We start from the raw sequence: 23253 nt of genomic DNA, 5'->3' as shown, positions 1-23253 counted from the left end.
AAATTAAATGAGTGTCAACGATTGATCTAGAAACGTCCCAGTAGAAAATGCCGAAGGGTATTTCTCCCTATAGGCCAATAAATAATATAGCATAAGCTAGACGCCCCATCGTCTTATGTCCGGTTGTCCATGAGGGTGCGTTCCACAATGTGGGTCAGTCGGTAAGTGGGCATAAGGGCATGTGGGATGTTGCGAGGATTACTAGATCGGGAATTGTAAGGACTTGCGCGATTTTTACTCATAAATAATATCACTTAGGAATATTCACGATTAAACCTATAGTGCCTAAGTCTAAATGTGACCACGGCCGCTGTGATGTGTGAAGTTTTAAGAATAATTTAAACAATGAACTAAAAGAATTTCCTTGCTCAGGTGGTGGAACTGCATGAACACGCATATTTTGCATAAGCTTAGCTATCGTAAGCTCGCGGGTGAGCAAGGAAATTATTTTAGTTCATTGATATGGACAAAGTAAAGCCTGATTCAATAAATAATTTAGACAGACGTGATGTTAAGTTCTAAGGGTATCGAACGAAATAGGTTGATCGATTAAAAAAAAATACTAAAATTTGTGTTTTTTATTATTTTATTTTTACGTTGTAACATTTACGTGGAGTTGAATGAAATTTGGTATGAAAGGGGGATTTCAGGAATAGCACAGGCTACTTTTAGTCTAATATTCTCAAGTGAGATGTGAAGATTTTGGCATGAAATTTTGCACAGGTGCTCTTATACAACATAGTCCACATACCAGCTAGTCAGTAAGTATAATTGGTTTACATGTAATCTTCGTTAGATTATTTAGCTTATCGTAGTGTTGGACGAGCTAATGCCTGTGCTATTAGATGATACTCTGCTGTCATTTCTATTGCAAATGGCGTATAGGTAAAAGTGGCAATTACAGGGAGAGTGATCAACATTCGGACGTCTACCTTATTCATAAATCAACGACATGTATGTCACTACTACTTATAATGCATACAAAAAACGACAATATCATAAATTATCAAAGTATCATATGAATCATCTAATATCCCCACGTCATATTGGCCTGAAACAGAAAGCTCAAAAGACAAATACATAACAGAATTACATAATTTAAAAGTGTGTGCCCAGAATCTCTAGCGGGAACATTTTAGGTTAAAATATAAGGATCTTGCATAAGAAAACGAGGGGAGTTCACCCCTCTGTATCTCCGTTTTTAGTATTTTAGTAAGTTCAGGGAGAAATTACCCCCTAAGGGGGGAGGGTGGCAGGGGGCAAGATGTTGATGTTTCTTAGTTTTATATTACTGCTGTACTTTATTATTTGTGTTAGTGTGTTTGTATTTTATTCGACAAGTGTGGGTAGGATTACGTGATGCTTAGGCTATGCAGATGCCAGTTTATGAATCCGGTCGCGTTTTTTTACCAACTTTCGGAGGGTTATGGGAATGGGGTGTTTTTAGTGGTGTTTTAGTGCAAGCGGGAGAATGAGTATTGATCTGCTGCGGATGGAGGCGCTTAGATTTAGACGTAATTGCCTACATGGAGATGTTGGAGAAAAAATCGTCGGGACGTTAGTTCCTTATAAGAATGTATTAGTAGAATGTTTTGGGCTTGTCGCGATGCAACAAGAAAAGAAGATGATGAGGTATATAAAGATGTCTAGTTTGAGGTCTATAGAAGGTAGAAGGCACCTATAGCAATGAATAATACAGCAACAGTTTGTTTAACATTATAGCATTTGTTTGTAATATATGTCTTTTTTATGTTGTTTGTACATAACTATACGATATAATGCTGTCATTTTTTATTCTTAAATAAAGAAAGAAATATATAAAAATGTAAGTATGTATCGCTGCTTTTTACAATTATCAAAGACTTACGATTATGTCTAGAGATGCAGGATTCGATTAATGTTAGGATGTAAATAATTACTTTCTCAGCACAAGCCTACAAATCCTACAATAGCTAGGTAAGGCTGACAACTAGGAATTCTAATTTCATTTTTAGGTATTAAATTGACGTGTGAGTGTACTGACATGTCAGGAATGATATTTCCAGGTAAAACAATACTTTTGAACTGAATGGCTACAAATTTTGTATTTAGAACTTAAACTTCTGAAAAGCATAAATTATGAGGTTGCAAGATGTAGATCGAAGGGTAAGAGAGTTTTTGTTAACCTTTTTATAGTTTGATATGTTATGTATGATATGAAAGTATTTACTTGCATTTGAAGTATTAGAAGGATCTTGGGTGATTTATATTGCAATTAATTTGCTGTTATTCTTCTCTATTGATAATAAAATTTGGAGCTCAGAATATTTCTAAGATTGACTTATGTCAGTCCTAGATTTTTTTATTCATCTGGATGGCAAACGAGCAAGTGGGTCTCCTGATGGTAAGAGATCAACACCGCCCATAAACATCTGCAACACCAGGGGTATTGCAGATGCGTTGCCGACCTAGAAGCCTAAGATGGGATACCTCAAGTGCCAGTAATTGCACCGGCTGTCTTACTCTCCACGCCGAAACACAACAGTGCAAGCACTGCTGCTTCATGGCAGGGTTAGCGAGCAAGATGGTGGTAGCAATCCGGGCGGACCTTGCACAAGGTCCTAGTACTTATTGGATTGAAATTTTTTTGATACGTACATTTCACTCTCAGTTATAATCATCATCACAATCTATATACGTCCCACGCGGACTCAACGCGGATCGGGAACTTAATTCACACACGCCATTGAATTAAAGCTCAATTGAACTTAGCAGGTTTGTGCAGATTTCTTCACGATTTTTTGCATAATAAAGCTCTTGGTAAATTTCGAATGTAATTTTGCACATGTTTTTCGGAAAACTCTATCACGCGAATCCGGGTTCAAACCCACGATCCTCTACCTAAGAGGCCATAGATCAAACCACACTCAGTAGGTCTAGCTCCTGTTTCAACCCGAAAGTGATTGATATAGGTACGAGTATTTTCGATTTTAATTGTTACCATTGTCAACAAATCAAATAATAATATAACAGCGCTAACAGCAGGAGCTCATACTATTACGTTAAATTTAATATAACAAACTCTATGAGGGCTATCGTTTTTTGTCTCACTAGATGGCGCACTGTTGCGTGAGGTTTTTAAGTATAGCTTTCAAAGTCTGTTATTACGGGCGTGAAAACAAAGTTTTAGATTAAAATCATATTTAATACACCTTATTACCGTACCATAAAAATATCGAGCATGCCACAGTGTTGCATAGTCCCCGTTTTGTTCGGAAAAAAGGGAGGACAAAGGTTTCCGAAAGACAAAACTGTCTCAAAACACAGACATTCATTGCCCCGGAACGCATATTTGCCATAATTAATTTCAGATATTGCAAAATATTCACACAATTATTCTAATTATAAATAAACCACGCTACACTAGCGCCTCTAGTGGCGAAGTCATTCGCGATAGCCCTCATTGCTTTAGATTCGAAGCAAAATGTTTTTTTTATTGATAAAATCACACATTACATTTCAAGAAAAAAATTGTAGCTGAATATCGTTTTTCAATGGATTAAAAAGGTCAATGGAATTTGAGTGGTGCGTTAACAGCAATCAACATACGACCCCAGTAAAAAATAGTGACTGGCCGCTATGAAAAAAAAAATAAAAAAATGGAATAACCCACAAACGGGCCCGTTGAAAAATCCGCCGGTATTTTTTCACCGATCTTTATTTGCTTTTTACGAGCAACTAGTGAAATCGAGAGTGGCTGGAAAAAAATACGTCACTATTCCTATCGTGCTGGGAAAAAAGAAATGGCGAACGGCCGTCGAGAGCGAGAGTTCTATTTTCAAACAGCACGCGCGCCGACGGCGTTTTTTTTTTCGTTTTTTGGACATGTGTTGCCGGAAAAATGTCGATTCAAAAGTGTTATTAGTTTCCATTCAGTCATTCACTCACCTGTGCTGTGTCGGTGTATTCATCTGAAACAGAAAACGAATGCCTCTTCAGTTTTAATAAAATATATGACAAATTTTATTGTGCTTTTTTTAAGTTAGAAATAACTGCCACGTCTAAATGCGTCTTAAATGTCACTCTTTTTCTCTTCTTCGGTTTTTCCGTAGAATTATTTGCACTTACTTTGATTTAAGCCTTGTTGTTGTTAAATTTAACGTAGGTGTAGATTTACAACGTGAATTGAAAATAGAATTTAAGTTATGAACGAAAATAAAAGGTTTTTAAACTGTTATTTGAAGAATTACGACGTCTAGGAGTGTCTTTAGGCGCTGATTAATTAAGTTTAATTCAGATAATATTTTATTTTACAGTGCATATTAATTAGCAGACCAGCACCGCAGACAACGCAGGAATTAGCAGACACCAGGACCGGTCTGGAAGAGAGAGACAGATAGTCGATCTGGATGGAGAAAGGTTGGAGAGACGTATGCCCAACGGTGGGCGAAAACGCGCTGAAGAAGAAGAAGAAGAAGGATATAAATTAGCATTATTGATAGCACCTAAAGTTCGATGGCCAAGAAAAAACACCGTGGTAGGTATAAGTGCAACAGTCGACCAAACTAATTCATATACTAGGGTGGAACCGTTTTTAAGATTGGTTTTTGGAATCTTTTTGTATTTTTTATTTCAATTCCAAATTTTTACTTTTACGGTCATCCTGTAAAACCTAAATTGAAAATACAAAATTTTGTATTTGGAATTGAAATAAAAAAATACAAAAAGATTCCAAAAAACCAATCTTAATTTGATTGCTTGATAACGACATCTCTTGTCCGGGTGAGCGGTTAGTTCCAATGGAATGCCGAAAGTTTCTCGATGAGGGCTACGGTATAGATGTTGCTAGCGTCACTGCTTAAGTAGCTAAATAAGAAACAAACAAGCTAAGATATGTGGTGCATAGGGGAAATTCATGTCTGTTCCGTTGACCAACAGTGGTGTAGCGGTATAGCACGCGGTACGGAATACCAAGGACCTGGGTTCGATTCCCGGTGTTGGTCTTATTTTTCTGGTTTTTCTGTGAATCTATATTTCAGTTTGTATTTTTAAACTATGTTTTTCTTGACAAAAGTATGGGATGTCAACATGACATTAGTAGCAGAAAGGTTGCACCCATGATTAAGTTAGTTCGACTGTACAATCCAACCAAATGAATCTTAACTATGAAACCCTCAGCTTTCACAGAAAAAGTCATACTTAGTGACATCGCATTGCTTGATAAAGGAATTCATTAAAAAACTTATCGTAAGAGCGTCCTAAGGAGAATCATGTTTGAGAGCACGCTGGTGTTTTTGATTTGTAAATATAAGCTATAGAAATAATTAATGTTAATATCACAGGACCTAAGCAAAGCTTGCGTTTGGGTACTAGGCCAAGGATAAATACAATACATTGACATTACAATAACTCTTTATTGCACATCAACACATAGTAAACAGTACAGAAAATACGGGTATATATAGAGATATACCTTACTTAAATAATTTGCATAGATAAATAATCATTGGATGGTTACGAGTCGACCCGTGGTTAGAAGTATACTCCTCATGACCACGGCCACTGTATAATGTAAAGTCGTCGAAACGTCGAGGTAAATATTACTTGTGTGTTTAGCGTGATAAGCCCCGTTTGTGGTATTTTAACTATGAGTGAAAATCACGAAAGTTTAAAATATTAAGTAAGGATTAATAAAATTTTAAATTCCTATAGTGCTAACATTTTCTTGGCGTCTCCACAGCGCGCGCTGTGCCGGCGGCGGAGTAAAGACCTTTTCTTTTTGTCCCGCTTCCATTCATTGGCCGATTTGCCGTTCTATTTTTAAATATTTTTCAACTTTCGCGCTCTACTTACGGGTGCGTTTTGGAAAATGGAACAATGCGTTCGAATTAATTCGAATTTTAAATTTTGTTCTCATGCACTCGTGTTTTTACCTGAGTGCGCTAGAAAGGAGGTTTATGGTTTTAATAAACAGATAAATTACAATGGTGTGTTCTGTATTATAAAATTAGAAATCGTGACGCTTTTGTTTTTCCGTTACAAAAGACATAGTAAAAAGATATGAAGACACTACATGTTTAACATACATACATGTGTTTATTAAAAAACCGTAATATGATAATATGTAAATAAAAATATTATCAATTATTATTACAAAAAAAATCCTAGCTCCAATTGTTTATGCGGCGTGTTGTTTGTCTGTACATAAAGCGTATACTATGGTTTTTTTTCATCGCCGATCTATAGAATACGTTAGTCATCATCATCATCATCATATCAGCCATAGGACGTCCACTGTTGGACATAAGCCTCCCTCATAGACCTCCAGTTGCCTCGGTTGGAAGCGGCTTGCATCCACCGTGAACCAGCGACTTTAACCAGGTCATCCGTCCATCTCGTTGGTGGACGTCCTAGACTGTGCTTGCCGATCCGCGGTCTCCATTCGTGAACCTTTCGGCCCCAGCATCTGTTCTCCTTGCTATATGGCCTACCCATTGCCACTTCAACGAGCTAATTAGCTTAGCATACGTAAGTATAACCAATGGCCAAAATATGCTTTATAACCTAAAACTCGGAATTATAAAAACTTTAAACACTTTTAAAATATGAGCTTTCATTTAAAATGCACAAAATGCAGCCGATCGTTATTAAGAGGCAATGAGTATGTATGTACTAAATACATAGAGATTAACCAGTACATAGAAAAAAGTAAATAATGATAAAAAAGCCACATTTTATTATGAGCTGATTGGATGAGAGCGCGCTTTGTATGTGTTTGTGCTGATACAGGCTGCTCCAAATGTTTTATTTTACTAAAAAAAATATGACATTATAGTGTGTAATATGGAAAGGTTCTGTTTTTTTTTACTTTCTGTAAATTATCAATAAAAATGTTTAAAAATTGATCCCAGTAACTTACTTACTATCAAATCTACAGTACACCATTTACAAAGAATAAGCTCTATTATAAATATTTATATGAATGATACGACTAAAGCCAACATAGACACGAAATGACTAAACATTTGAGATCCGAAAAAAAAAACTTCGTAAAACATAGAGGTCATATTTTTGTTAACATTAAATATATTTTCAAAATTACGTCCGTCTCAATTAATCTAGTTATTGTTTAGTTGCTTTTTAGCTGATGCATTTATTTTATAAAGAAACAACTTTAAAGAAAAGAAAAACAAAACTAAATAATCAGAACAGCCTGTACAGGCGGAAAAAGTACTTGTATTAGTGCATATGCACAACCGCGCGGCTGTGTGAGTGCGCGCGTCTGTGTGCATATCGAGGTCACATTGCAGCGTACAGCGGGACGAGGCAGTGACGCAACCCGCAAAAAAATAAAATTATCGTTTTCTCGAAATTGGAAAGTTGCGTTTTGTAATTTTCGTTTCGCGATGACGCGTTAGGACTTTAGGAGCGATTGACATTTGACTGCGGTTAAAATACGCACTATTATTTTGCATTAACAAATTAAGTGCTTAATGAATGCGTTTTTCTGTTTTGTGAATTTTATTGTACCTACATCACGTTGATTGTTTAAAAATGTGTATTTGTATAATTAAGACATTTACATAGTTTTTATTCGCCATTTTATGGGTACTCCTTTTATGAAATAGTAATTGATACGAATGATGCGAGATAAACGAACATAAGATAATAATTAAAATTTTACTATAAAATATGTAAAAAATATTTCTTCACACAGGCTCTTGTTGCTATCAAAACATACCGATAAGAGCAATCAAAATTATTATAGCCTTACATAAATTAAGTGTTACATAGTTTACCTCTATAAAGTTTGTGTACAAAACGTGGATAGAAAAGCTCTTATTCAAATTATTGAACCGAAACCATTTATTCCCTTGTCCCTTGCACCATGTTATTAAAAACAAATTTGAGTTGCACATCACTCAAACAATTCAGTTGTGTTCAACCAATTTACAAAATGTGTCACATAAATCGCGGCGGCTGTTAGTCATCTCGCGTCGTTCATCTTGTTTAATGCTGTGCCAGATTCGGTGAAATTTGGGTCAGCCTTTGAAGCGGTTATTGTTTGACGATGTGTTAGGCGTTCGATTCATATGTTAAGATCCGCGTTGTGAACAAATTTGGGTTACAGTTATAAAGAGAATGTTAACAAAAAAAAAATGTAGTTGTAGAACGACTTGACGGACGTTATATAATTATTTATGGCATTTGATTGCATATAATATATAAAAACCGGGTGCCGCGCGATAGATATAACAACTTTTGAAATAATTATAACATAATAATGTTACTTTTGATATATTTTAATTAACTGAAGAAGTTAACTTTACAATGTTATTATTATATAATTCTATTTCATATTCATTGGGTTAAGTAGGGTTCGTTTATCGTTACCCGCGAGAATTATGTAATTTTACATCACTAAATAGTAATAAAAATTAGGGATCTTGTAAAGAAAAAAACAGATCTATCAATTAATCGGTATTTATCACTAAAATTAATAAGACTGACAGAAAATAGCGAAGTACAGTCACCAGCACCAATATCTGACACAACAAGCGTGCATAATATCTGATACGACTCTATTTCTAGGGCCGGAAGGACGTGTCAGATATTTTTGCACGCTCCGCTGTGGCAGATATTAATGCTGGTGACTGTACTTGCGTTGAATTTAAACGCATGCAAAACCTAACATTAGCCAACTCAGCTGTCCTATCACATCGACGGACATACCAATTAATTATTAACGTAGAATCTAGAAAGCAATTAAATTAAATTAAATTGTCAATTACCAATGTCCCCGGCGAGAGTACTCTATTGCCCAAAAATGCAGGCCATGTCGCAACAACACATTAAAAATTGACAATCGCGATGTGCGTCTAGCTAGCGAGGCCCATAGGTAATTTTGTTATTTCCTTTTTTTTAAGACCCGGCATAAAAAGAGGGATTTTATAAGTTTGCTGCCAATGTCTTTCTGTCTGTCTGTGATATCGTAGCTTTCAAACGGACGAACCGATTTCAATGCAGTTTTAAAATCGATTTAGCAGTTTTTGAGATACAACATTGAAGTTTTAAATGACAATGTAGGGAGTTTTTCAATTTTTCCAAGTTGGTTATTTTATTTTTGGCTTGTTTGAAATACATTTTATTTTAGTTATTTTTTTGTTTTACTTTTATTCATATTTTTAAATCAGTCTAATTTTAATGATTGTGTTACTAAAAATCCATTTGTACCAACGTACGAGTATTTTAAGTAGATAGAAGTGTTAGGTATCTAAACTTTATTTTTTTTTGGACTTGATAAAATTAATGAATATGTAGGTAACTTTCTTATGGCTGTACCTAATTTTTTTTAATACGAATATTTAACATTATGGCGATATAAACTAACAATAAAACTGAATGTTAACGATAACAAAAAAACAATGTCGTACTCACACCGACTACAAAAAGCGAGCAAGATCTTAATAATGCCATTTAATCGAATATCGTCACGAGACAAGTAATGAATCGATATTGATTGCACAAAATCAACGAACCTGTTCGCCTTTATGCGCCAGCGCAGCCTGTCAAAATACCGACAGTGAAAACCAAAACAACTTAAACGCCTTAACCCACTCATTTCAAAATAAACTCAAAACACATCACAATAAAGCTCATTATATGAAATGTGTTGGATGTTGCTTATGTTGGTTTTTGGAGGAGAAACGAGAGGTCATGTTCACATGGGTTGTGGAGAAAATATGCTTATTTTTTTAATGATAAATTGATCTTGAAAGTAATGTTGTGGGTTGTAAAAATACAATTACAAAATGTTATGTTCAATGAGGGCTATCGCGTATGAATTCGCCACTAGAGGCGCTAGTGTAGCGTGAGGTCTCCGAAATGTCAAATCTCATAGTTTCTGGGTGAGCTACGCGGGTTTATTTATAATTAGAATAATTTTGTGAATATTTTGCAATATCTGAAATTAATTATGGCAAATATGCGTTCCGGGGCAATGAATGTCTGTGTTTTGAGACAGTTTTGTCTTTCGGAAACCTTTGTCCTCCCTTTTTTCCGAACAAAACGGGGACTATGCAACACTGTGTCATGCTCGATATTTTTATGGTACGGTTTTAAGGTGTATTCATCATCATCATCATCCCATATATATGTAACACTGCTGGCACAGGCCTCCTCTCAGAACAAGGTGTAATAAGTATAATTTTAATCTAAACTTTGTTTTCACGCCCATAATAACAGGCTTTGAAAGCCATACTTAAAAACCTCACGCAACAGTGCGCCATCTAGTGTGACAAAAAACGATAGCCCTCATTGGCATAGTAAAAAAATGAGATGTCTTAATGGCCGGTAGTTGGTTTTCTGGTTGGTTTTTAAGGTTCTGTAACCAAAGGGTCCATATGGAGCCCTATTGCTGTCACTTACGAGTCAGTCCATCAATCAAGTGTGATCAAAAGTTTAGGTGTAGTCACCTATTGGGCATTAATATCAGTCACAGCGGAGCGTATAAAAATATCTGACACGTCCTACTGGCTCTAGAAATAGAGTCATATATTATCAGATATAACTACGTTTTGTTATGTTAGATATTGGTGCAAGTGACTTTACGCACACAAGCATCGTATTTTTAATCATTAATCGCATTAATGAATAAAAATGTGAAGAAAAAAAACAATGTCTGTTGTAATATTAGGATTTTTATTAGTATTTCTTCAGCCTGGACTTTCTTATAATATTATCTAGGTTTAGAGAGAAATGGCAAGCATTTTATTTTTATATCCCAAACAAAGTAGGTAGGTAGGTAGTTTGCAGGTGGTAGGACCTTGTGCAAGGTCCGCCCGGATTGCTACCACCATCTTGCTCGCTAATCCTGCCGTGAAGCAGCAGTGCTGGCACTGTTGTGTTTCGGCGTGGAGAGTAAGACAGCCGGTGAAATTACTGGCACTTGAGGTATCCCATCTTAGGCCTCTTGGCAACGCATCTACAATACCCCTGGTGTTGCAGATGTTTATGGGCGGTGGTGATCTCTTACCATCAGGACACCCACTTGCTCGTTTGCCATCCAGTCAAATAAAAAAAAAAGATAAATGGAACAACATTAATAAAATACAGGTTTCAAATAATGTCATTTCCAAGCATAACCCATACATGTTTTTAATGTTCGATGATGCTTATTTTAATTGTGTTGACGACCATCGATATGATATTTATATAGTTTTGAACAAGCAACAAGACAATTCATATAACTTACAAAAATGATTGCAATTTGCTTGAACCCTGACATTTTTACTGTAAATGGACTGTTAACTACCCAAATAATGAAAAAAGCTTTTCAAAGTGTCATTTTAGTAACTCTTTTAATGTAAAAGTTTTTAAGACATTTAATTTAAGCTTGTTTCTCTTTTGCGTTTTGCGTTTAAATTTAAAACAGATAAACAAAACCGGACCAATAAAAAGTATTTTAAAGAATTCCAAGTCAACAACTTTCAAAATAATGTGTACCATATAATTTTATGCTATTCTTAAACTAACCGACGCAGCGGGTTAAAAATAAAGTAGTGGGGACATGGTACACGTCGCCTTGGGCTCGAAAAAAAAATACAAGACGATCACCCGGCGATGCGTGATTATTTGAGCAATTGACCCAAATATGCCACATGGTCGCGCTGCGTTAACGCACGCAGTCAAATTGATGTACGCGAGCTGTTAATGTGTGAGAGAAATTTTGTGAATGTGTGCACAGGTTGTTTTTTATTGTAGAGTCGGGAAAAAAGTTAACGATGGTAATGGTTTTTTTATCACTTTACATTAGATAATTTTTAAATATTCTCATCAAAGGTCTAACGCTCTAAGGTTAAGTGGAAGATGTCTCTTTAAAGGCGAAGTTCGCCTTTGTAAATCTGTTTTGTTATCTGTTAATTTCAAACTCAAACTCAAACTCACAACATTTATTGACAACAAAAACACACTACATCACAACAAAAACACAGTAAAAACATAAATAGGAGAAGCGAGAAAAATCATCATTCATGTCATTCATAAAAAATTTAGTAGGTATCTAGCTGTCAATTATAAGCTAATTAAGACTTTCATTCGAAATCCAAGTTAGCTGAATTGTGATAACACATATTATTGTATAAAAAAATACAGGATTTTTATTTAGGTACAGTCTTTCTTTCATACAGTCTGCAATTTATTTTTACTATTTCGCTACTTAACTTTGTGAAACACAATTTGAGTACGAAGATAACCATTTAGATTATATTATTATACTACCGCATGCAATCCAGTGATACGTAATTTAATATTACGACATTAGCCAAATTGGAGTCAAAAAGGTTTTTTGCATTTGAATGAAACTTGTTTTTTTTTTATTGAGAAATAAACAATCATAATTGTAATAGAAGAATACGTTTTTAAGGTATATTTAAATCAGACCTTCATAGGTTTCTTACGTGATATTTAATGTTAATTAATAAACTTAATACTTAGGTACTGGTATACTTGCAAAAATAATTGAGTGCAATGTGCTATATAAAAAAAAACACACAGTCGAATTAAGAACGTCCTCCTTTTTTTGAAGCCGGTTAACAATCAAGACCTATAATAAACAGTTTATGTATTATTTACTCAATCCAGACAACAATTGCTACTAATAATGCATTTAATGCACTTGGGGTGCCTATATTAGCATAAGTATATGTGTTTACTTAATGTGTATAATTTTAAAAAGGAGAACCTGTGTTTTTTTATTGTTTAATTCGATCTGTCAATAAGTAATAAAATTTATCAGGAAATTTTTAATTTTCATACGGGTAAGTGTATTGATATGAATGTGGTTTTTCAGCGCCACACATTGATAAAGTAATAAAATAAAACATGTAAAAATAAATAATTTAAATGCGTCTTCTGAGTTTTTTCAAGATTTTTTTTATGGCTCTTTTGTTGCCAACTCTACGGCATGACGGGCGATATTGAATTGTGGCCGTTCATGTGTGTGCGTGCTCCACACATTTTTTGATCAGTACATTTTTATTTGCACTCTTAAAAGTGTGCGTGCACACATCGGCGCCAAATGCACACTAATAATTGTGATAGCTACTTCATTTAAATTTCGAATGACAATCGGCCGGTTGCGAAAACCGCGTAAGTAAGAATTTTTAAGTTGTCATTTCTTGCGTGAAACTTAGGAAATTTGCATTTTATAATGAATTCGCGTTAATGCTTGGAAGGTATTTTTAATCGCGGCCCACGTTTTATCTTACGTTTATGACGGTCGGCCTGACCGTTAGTCTTAATGATTTGAAATCTGTGGCATCCTGTTAAACTAGTTTTTTAGTGAAATTGTATGGTTTATAATATTTATACACGTTTCCTTGTACGTGAGCACTTACAAAAGTAATTTATATAATCATACTTAATGAAAACGGAGTACCTCAGCTGTCTAAAAACAAATGTACGTTTTTTGTTTTTAATATTAATTTGCATGGAATTTATTACTGTAAAAGTCTTAGTTCAATACTTGTGCTATTTTTTATCCTGTAGTCCAAATTCGTCCATCCATAAATAAATTCTCATTTAATTTCATCAGTTCGGCAAATAATATTTACGTTTTTCCATAAAATATACAGCGTACTACATCAACATATAAGGTTTAATATTATTGAATATTATATTTATGGAGATGGGGGAGGCCTATGTCCAACAGTGGACGTCCTATGATGATGATATTTATGAAATTTATATTTACTGAGAGAGAAAAAAAACATCGTTTGTTTTTTTATACCTATATTATCACATAAAATATTGCGTAATTTGTAAATTAACGATAAGAGGATTAATTAACTAATTGAGGGGTAATCGCTATGGGAAAACAATTTTCCCCTTTTGCGATTACAATATTTCCCCAAACAAGGCATTAAATCCTCAAGGAGAAAACAGAATGCAAAAGTATTTTTATTATACTGAAAACCCTTCGAGATTTCACCGTTAAATTCAGTCATAGGAGATATTAATTAAATATTGTATAATATTCTTAAGGGATTAATGTACTTAGAGGTTATTTAATTTTAAGCCAAATTATTTTTCTTTCAGCACCATATTTTTTTTAACTTATTTATTAGTCAAGAAACCAGGATGACTCTTAATATTTCTTATTTGTGATAGGTTTTACATACAATTGCATACTATCTAAACCCACTCGCCAAACTGATATGACTGAATTGGAACTGCATCAAAATTTTTGTATAAAATCGTTGAATGTTTAATAATGTACTTAGGTACTATCTGAAACTTCGTTAACGAAGAATTCGTTTTTATACGGGACAAAAACTACTTTTCGTACAGTCACCAGCACCAATATCTGACACAACAAGCGTGCATAAATATCTGATACGACTCTATTTCTAGGGCTAGTAGGACGTGTCTGATATTTTTGCACGCTCCGCTGTGGCAGATAATAATGTAGGTGACTGTACTACTCAGGGTCTGATACCATCTCCAAACCAAATTTCATCACAATTAATACCACAATCGGGACTTATCACGTTAACAAATGAGTAATAATGACCTAGACGTTTCGACCACATTACAGTGGCCGTGGTCACGAGTTGAATGAAGTAAAGTGTCATGTCCGTTTAGCACAATAAGTCTCGATTGTGGTATTAATTATGAGTGAAAATCACGAAAGTTTAAAACGTTAAATGTCATCACGATCAATGTGTGAAAGTGTACCGAGTAGACAATTAAGCAATCAAATGAACATACATTCATTCTTTTTGTGATCAAGTGTGGGTAGTTCGAAGGACTCGCGCTGCTAGGCAGACTTGACACCCCACACTTTAGTCTACTCGTAACCACGGCCACTGTAATGTGGTCGAAACGTCGAGGTAAATATTACTCGTATGTTTTAGCGTGATAAGTCCCGTTTGTGGTATTTTGACATATTTTTATTTATTCCATTGGTTACAATAAGATAAGATGCCTACATTTTATATATCAAAAATTTTTGGAGGCTTTGAAGAAAGTTGTAAAATATATAGACTGTCAGTTATTCAGTTTTCTCGCGCGGCGTGTATCCGCGATAAACGGCCAGAGCAGCTGGACATTACGCGCTCATTTTTATTTGGGCACATAGACCAAAAACACCCTTTTTTTAACACATAGCACACACTACCAACCTCTCCACATTATGTAACTGGCCGGTACATAAATTGCCGGCCATCGATAATTAGTGCATGTTTTTTAAAACTGAATTCGAAATTTGAAATGAAGTTTTAAAATTTTAAATTGGATTGTTAATGAATGGATTGTGGAAATGTTGTGCTGTTTTTATTGTGCTCTATGGACGGCTTGTTTTGTTTTGTGTTAATTAATGTTCCTCTTTAATTTTCTTATAAGTAAATGTTGACGAAGTACCACGGTGGAACCTTTGCACTACTAATGCCAACATCCTAAGTATACATTTGCCAAAGAAATCATAGTAAATTGATCAAGAAGAGGTTTCACTCAACCATGTCAATTATACACATTTTCACGATTTTCTGATTATAAAACAATTTTGACTACAATTTTTTATTAGATGTAGGTACTTTTTTCACTCCCCTCTTCAATCGATAAATACCTAATTATCTAACTTGCTTATTAATTTTTTACGAAAATCTATTGAACACGAAACAAGCCGGATATACGAAAGCAATTTTACACAGGTTTAAACGAAGACGCATCGCTTCACGCTTGCTCGCTCGTGTAGATAAACTAGAGCCGACTTCGTAGCATACAATACAATACAATACAATAACTCTTTATTGCACACCAATACAGTAAACAGTACAGAGAACACAAGTATATACATAGAGATTTTCTAAGGTAAGCAATAAGCGGCCTTATCGCTTCAGAGCGATCTCTTCCAGGCAACCTTTACAATGGACAGAAATAAGGAATACATTTTAGCAGGTGGTGCAATTAGCATAGGTACGGATAAATCTAAAAATACAAGGACGTGATATAAAAAAGACGTTTGAAAGGTTTTTAAATAAATTGAACCTACTTTAAAAACCTTGAAAATAATTTTCTACTAGTTTGAATCGAATTGAGAACCTCCTCCTTTTTTGAAGTCGGTTAAAAATATAATTGGGTAGGTCCCCAGGTAAAAAAAAAACTTTAATCTATTTACCCTGCCACTTAGCTCATCAGAAAATATTACACAGTAGACAAGTTTTTTACAAGCTTTTATTTAGTTTCACCTGTCCCGTTGTCTGTCTGTCTGTCTGTGTGTAATCAAATCTTGCAAGTCAAATTTGACCAACTTCCAGTAGTCAGATTGACTTGAAATTTGGAATACTTATGTAAATCGCGTGACAATACAATAATCTGGTAGTGACATCCTGGTAGTCCAGCCAGGATCGTCTCCGCAGCACGGAACTCCTCAACGGTTAATAGCATCGACTTGAAATTTGGTATGCAAATGTAGTTTGGGTGGCAATGGCAATGCAAGTACAGTCAACAAAAAGTACAGTCAGCAAAAAAGCTTGTATTAAAAATGATTTTTTTATGGTTAGGTTAGTTTTGCCAAACTTTAAACCTAAAATTGCTAAAAATGGCTTCGAAGCGGTAACGTTCGTGTGCTCTGCCTACCCCATTTGGGAATACAGGCGTGATGTTTGTGTGTGTGATTATGGGATAACTTACCTCACGTCTGAAATCAAATTTAACTCGACGTGTTTCGGGCTAATCCGTAACCCTTCATCTGGGAGCAACGGGATTGGGACAGATTAGCTCGAAACATGTCGAGCTAAACTCGATTTCAGACGTGAGTTATCCGATATATTATTAATCATTTAATATAAATAATCTACCTCATGAACTAATACGATTTTTTAGGACACTACTTTCTTTACAAGACTATTTTACAAAACATAAAACATGGATCCTTTTTTCTACACACTACAACGTAGTTCAAAGTCAAAGTCAAAATATCTTTATTCAATTAAGGCTATAACAAGCACTTATGAATGTCAAAAAAATCTACCACCGGTTCGGAAAAACCTCTGTTGAGAAGAATCCCGCAAGAAACTGAACAAGGTAGTTATTAGTTCCATGCCTAAACATGTCTTTATTTAGTTTAAATCGGGTCGTAAAACCCACACATCTAAAACCATTTCAAATCCTGTTGCGCGACCCCCTGCCCTTCGGATCTAGTTGAACAAGTCTTAAGAGCCCTTGTTTTTATAAAACTAAAGACCAGCCACTGAGACCCCTGTCTCCACTGGACCACCCTCAGATCCCATACTGTTTTACATGAGCACGCGGGGAGTGGGAGCCCAATCTAACTGGACACTTCAAGATTGAAAAGGACAGGATCCCGGTTTTTGACCGAGTATGAAAAATCTCTTCTTAGTTTCGAATTATTTGAATTATATTTCGTAGTGTTTACCCACGGCTTCGCACACGTAAATCATTAAATCTTTAATTAAAAATTCCCGTGGGCACTCCCGAAAATTAAATCGTGGTTTTCATTGCCGTTACATTAAAAACAATCATGTCCAATTTGATGACTCTAAGCCCAGCGATTGTTGTTTCGAGATTTTATCCCTATCTCGTAAGAATATCGGATAAAAAGTAGCCTACTATGTTTTATTCCAGATGTCCAGCTACCTACATACCAAATTTCATGACTTTAGAGTCACTGCCCACTGCTGCTGCTGCTGCTGCTGCTTAGGCCCAGCGATTGTTATTTAGAGATTTTATCCCTCTCCCGTGGGAATGTCGGGATAAAAAGCATCCTTTGTTATAATCCAGGTTATAAATTAACTTTTTGCCAAATGTCATCTAAATCCATCCAGCCGTTTCAGCGTGAAGAAGTAACAAACATACTCTCACTCACTCACACAAACTTTTACATTTATAATATTAGTAGGATAATAGATAATCCAATGGCGTTTTGCAAATGGAGAATTATTTTTGCACTGAAGTAACCTAGTACTTTAACCATAGCTTGGCAAGAAGCTAGCTTAGAAGTTAAAATCTCTACGCTATTCGTTGAACAAATGTAGGTAGATTAATCTATAAGGTACATGAAAAACAGGGTCGGTATTGACAAGCCGGTAAATCCAGTATCGGTATTACCCTGTCTCTTTTCACCAATTATCTGGTCGGTATTTATCAGGTCCGGATTTATCATCGCAATCGCAATACGCACACTGGGTTGATACTTTGTGACATGAGTTTCTAAACTTATAACGTTATAACGTACACGAAAAATAAGGTCGGTAATTCCATGTCGGTAAAATCTAGGCTGGTAACACCCGTTCCACCCATTATCTACATTTTGCTTGATTTTAAACGTTTGCAAGGTAAACTCATGGAAAAATCTGTGATTGAATACAAATTTCGTTTCCGCATGCGAAAAATCAACATTTGTAGGAAAGCATCCCATGAGAATTGATAATTCGTTTTCCTTGACAAAAAAATATTGTTTCCTCTTGTTTTTGTTTAAAATGATGTTACAGCGTTAGAAAAAACTTCGCTAATGGCATATTTTACAAGCTTTTATTTAGTTTCACCTGTCCAGTTGTCTGTCTGTCTGTATCTTGCAAGTTAAATTCGACCAACCTCCAGTAGTCGGATTGACTTAAAATGTGGCATACAATCAACAAACACACATACCTACACAAACTTACGCGTTTTATAAAACAAGTAGATACCTAGAGTTTAAAAACTACTAGAATTCGATCAAATTCCACTTAACCATCTTCGACATAAGTTGAAATATCGGCAACTATATCGTCTTTCTATGTGTGCTGAACCGAACACAAATATTACGGATTAGAACAATGCATGTGTGCCGTAAGCACGTTAGTTATAGATGTGTGCGTCTATCCTTCCTTGACCTACAGACGGCGACTATCGTCTCTAGGTCAGGACCACTACACACACTATACGGTGCGTCCATAACAACTTGAGCTCCCCCGCCTCCTGTTCTACGCGTAGATTGTAAGGCGTGGGTGCATTTCAATATGAATGCCCAGGTCTTTGTATTCTGGACGTGTGGATAGTGACTAGACGAAGCGTAGACGGTTGCTTACGATCGCGGTAATGGCGGTTTCGGATGTTTGAATTTGGAATGCTTTAGTTCTAAGTTGAATTTGGGTTCGCATTTAATTAGGGGTGTGGGTTTGTGGGTTTAAACAGATTTAGATGAATATTTAACTAAAGTTTACGGAGTGATAAATGGGAAAACGTTATTGTTTCAAGGGTTTTGGTTACATTTAGTTGTATTGTTGTAATGGGTTTGCATTTGGATCTTACTACTTAGTATTATAAATTTAAATATTTGAGTGTATGTGTATATTGAATGATATTGTACCGGATAAAGTCACGTCACGTCGGCAGTGCACGTGTTGCAGCAGTCGCATTTCTTCCAAAAAGAAGGTAGCTAAAACGGCTATACGGATTTAGATGAAATTTAATATCCAGATATATAGTATAGCTCGCAAGATCGAGACTGTAAGGTCGTACGCATGTAAAATCTCAAAATTTAAATTCAATCACTAAATCTAATCCACGCGAGCGAATCCGTCGCTAAAGGCTTGTAAAGTATTTTCAGTATTTTTCAGAATACGGGATAAAGAACAACCGGGATTTATATAATCAATTCAAAGTGACACTATCTCGGTAACTGTAATCAATCACAAGAAGATATTTTGAACGCAAGTAGGCATGAGTATATCCTATCCATCCTATAGGTATGATTTTTTTTAATCGTCATAATGAGGCTAGGCTTATAAAGAAAATTATTTTATTATAAATTAATAATTCACGCATAATATTTGTCATACTTTTTCCATGTTATAGTTTAAAACGTTATAACTAAATTGTGACCTTATGTTCCAAATGTGTACCTATGTAAAGTGTATCTCATTTAAATAATATTTATTTTCTACCTACTTATACGTAATATAGTGAAAGTAATTTCGAACGCCAAACTTCGGTTTAGAGGACGTAGATTTGTCGGATCCGCAAACCGGAGGCATCACCAGTTCCATTTCCAGTTAAGCTTTTCCGGGACCCGGTGTTAAACCGGAATCATAATATTATATTATAGTCATCACGTTTACTCCGATAACAATGCAAAACAACTATAAAGCTACCTATAGTATCAATTTCGTATACTAGAATGGATTAGATGCATTTTCAATGTGTTATTTTTTTTACGGCGTAACATTTGACAACCCTATCCAATATTTTTAAGACTGGCCGAACACAAACTGGATCGCAAAAACCAATTTCTTTTTCCGAATTCGTTTTTCAAAATGGCCGGCGGCGAGTCGCCATTTGCAACGCGTAGATTTGCCAAAGTCAAGGGTTGGAATGCATCGGGGTCGATGACCGCCGAAACGCAGCTTCGCACAAGGTCACGCACACTAGCGCGCCGCACACATAGACGCCGGCCGTGAAATTAGAAATACTAGTGCAGGCGCGAGTCGATCGCATGTCGATGGGATTTATCGATAGCTTTTTAGTAGGAAATGTTTTCGAATAGTTTTAGCTGAGCAATTATGCCCCTTTAATTTCGTAATCGTGTAATACATAGATAGATACAATTTCTTTTTCGTTTACATTCGTTTAGATGTTAAGTGATTAGTATTTACGAACGGACATAGTACTTATTATAGACTGTTAAAAATATGAAACAATTAAAACGACTGATAGGTACATTGGGGCATCATAATTGTTTCGACATAAGCCAATTGTTAAATAGTTTGAAAACTTGGACTTTAGGTAGCATATGCACTTTTGGAGACCCAGCTATTGTTCTCACAAAAACAATTTAGATGCGCATGTCCGTAATTACCATTGTAAACGAACAAAGGTTAACCAATTAACCACCGTACTACTTTTCGTCGGAATCATTCCGATAGTTCAACGACCTTTGAAAACAATGCTAGTGAACCGAAATTTGTTTACTTTGAATATGCAATGTACGTTTAATCCGTGTATTAGCGATCATCGACCCAATGCAAATGGCGGACAGACGAATGACTTAGCATGAAAAAGAACGTTTCCTGGCGTCGCTATGTTGCACATGCTAATGTATTGGCTTCTCGGAGGTTGTAAAAAGAATAAAACGTTGCCTGATTTTTAAATTAAGGAATTACTGCATACAATGTTTGCTATAATATGTCTTAATTATTTACTCTAAACTGCACTTAGGTACTTATTTTTTCATATTTTAAAATGTATCTACTTACATTTTACGTGGGTCGTTCCAAAGGTTTTCTGTAATACTAATATGCATACAATAAACAAGGCAATGATTGTCTTAAACAAAATTTCAAAAAACAAACAAATTTTACTGAGAAAACAATATTCGTAAAAGGTATTGTTGAATTACCTCAAATCATGTCTAATTCAGAATTACCATCTAAATATTACAAACCGTAAAGAATTACATTTTATTACTATTTTATTATTCTAAGCGTCACACATTCGACTACGGTCTGTGTTGTGCATTTAAATGAGTATACCGACTAGCATACATTACCAAACTTAAATTAGCATCGTTTTAGCAGTTCTCAGGCAAATTCTTGTGAAACCGACTCGGATTGTGACACTTTTGTACGCTGAAATGGATTTAATTAAGGTTCAGTTTTGCAAGAAAGCGTATAAGCTCAATTTTTCTACAGAAAACAGGTACAGTTTATACGGTTGATATAACAGCACCAGTATCGCTATGTTTTCTAACAAATTATTTATGAGTTTTAATTTTTTTTTAATACTACCTACCTAGCCGTTTTCGGCTACAGTGACTTGCGCCTGCGTAAATGCATTTAAAAGAAATTATGGATTGCTTTTTTTTGAGCAATCCAAAATTTCTTTGTCAGTCATGTTAATACTAGTATTATAATAATGTACATTAAAAATTTTAAACTGCACCATTCATATCAAAAACTTTACACCTATCGAATATAAACTATGAAACTTGTAATAGGACCTAACTTTTTGACCTCATAAATATCCATAGGTACTTACCTAGTCCCATAGATATCGATACCAGTCGATAGCTACCCCATCCCTACGGAGTCGTTGCACTACGGAGTGACTAATTTCGGTTTCACTACTTGTTTGCTTTGAACGCTCTTCGCGGTTTATTTTCGTGATATTAGGCTGCGCCAACGCACTATGATACTATAGTACAGTCGCGTGAATAGAATAGAATATAAACGTAGTACGAGTACAGGGTGTTAAGGTATATTCAGTCCGTGAACGACATCCAAAATTACATACATTATAAATTAAATTAAATTACATCATGTGCATAGTAATGTCAGTGTTAAAAAATACAATATATATAATGTACATAGTAATTAATGGCAATGTGTTTCAATTATAAAAGTCTAGAAATACTTTAACACTATAAAAGCAATTTAGGTTGAGCCATATAGTAATTTCTTTTACAAATTTATTATGGGATCCTTTCGATTGCCATAACTTTATAAGTCATAATGTAATGTTTGTCATAATTATTGTTAGTCATAATTTTTATTCCCGCTGAAAACGCATTTTTCATAATTTTTAAATGGTAACCTGTAGAACTCTATAGGTTAGGTTAGGTTTGTTTTATAACAATTCTGAAAAATAAATGGTTTCAGATAAAAAAAGAGTTATGTCAAACATTACATTATGACTAACTTTACATTATGGCTAACAAATTTCTACCAGTCGATATAGACCCATTTATTATATTTCATTTGCGTCAAATCTGCTGTGAGATTGTTGTAGAAAATAATACGCATTTTTGCGATAGATAGCAGCACGAGCACGGCAAGCTGCGGCAGGCAGCAGCGTGGCGTAAACATTTTCGATAGGTTACCCAGATAGTGAGAGTAGCGTGTTTTAGGTAGGTGTGTCTTTAGATGCACTCCTCGGAGGTAGAGGAGGTAGTGTCCCTTGAGTTGGTCGACGCCATGCAACTGCTAAAGTGCTATATTATAGAACTAGCTTTTGCCCGCGGCTTGGCCCGCGTGGACTTCGGTTATCGCGCGCTGTTCCCTCGGAAATTGTGCATTTTTCCTGGATAAAAAGTAGCCTATGTCACTCTCTGGCCCATAAACTATCTCTATCTTTTTCGACGTGAAAGACGGACAAACATACAAACACAAACACTTTCGCATTTTTAATATTAGTATGGATATATTTGTAGTTTTCAAAGCCCTTTTTTTCGACGTGAAAGACGGACAAACATACTAGACACTGCCATTTTGCTCATTT

General features: G+C 35.3%; 1 protein-coding gene across 3 annotated transcripts in view; it reads right to left on the bottom strand.

The window, feature by feature from the left end:
- The window catches only part of br (broad-complex core protein), a 173544-nt gene that overhangs the window by 125812 nt on the left and 24479 nt on the right, over positions 1-23253 (bottom strand). For all 3 annotated transcript variants that reach the window (XM_074100291.1, XM_074100292.1, XM_074100293.1), the window contains exon 2: positions 3928-3950. The gene's annotated coding sequence lies outside the window, so the exon portion shown is untranslated. The remainder of the gene's footprint in view (positions 1-3927; positions 3951-23253) is intronic.

The sequence above is a fragment of the Choristoneura fumiferana genome, chromosome 17, assembly GCF_025370935.1.
Source record: "Choristoneura fumiferana chromosome 17, NRCan_CFum_1, whole genome shotgun sequence".
NCBI lineage: Eukaryota > Metazoa > Arthropoda > Insecta > Lepidoptera > Tortricidae > Choristoneura > Choristoneura fumiferana.
This window is presented reverse-complemented; position numbering and strand designations above follow the sequence as displayed.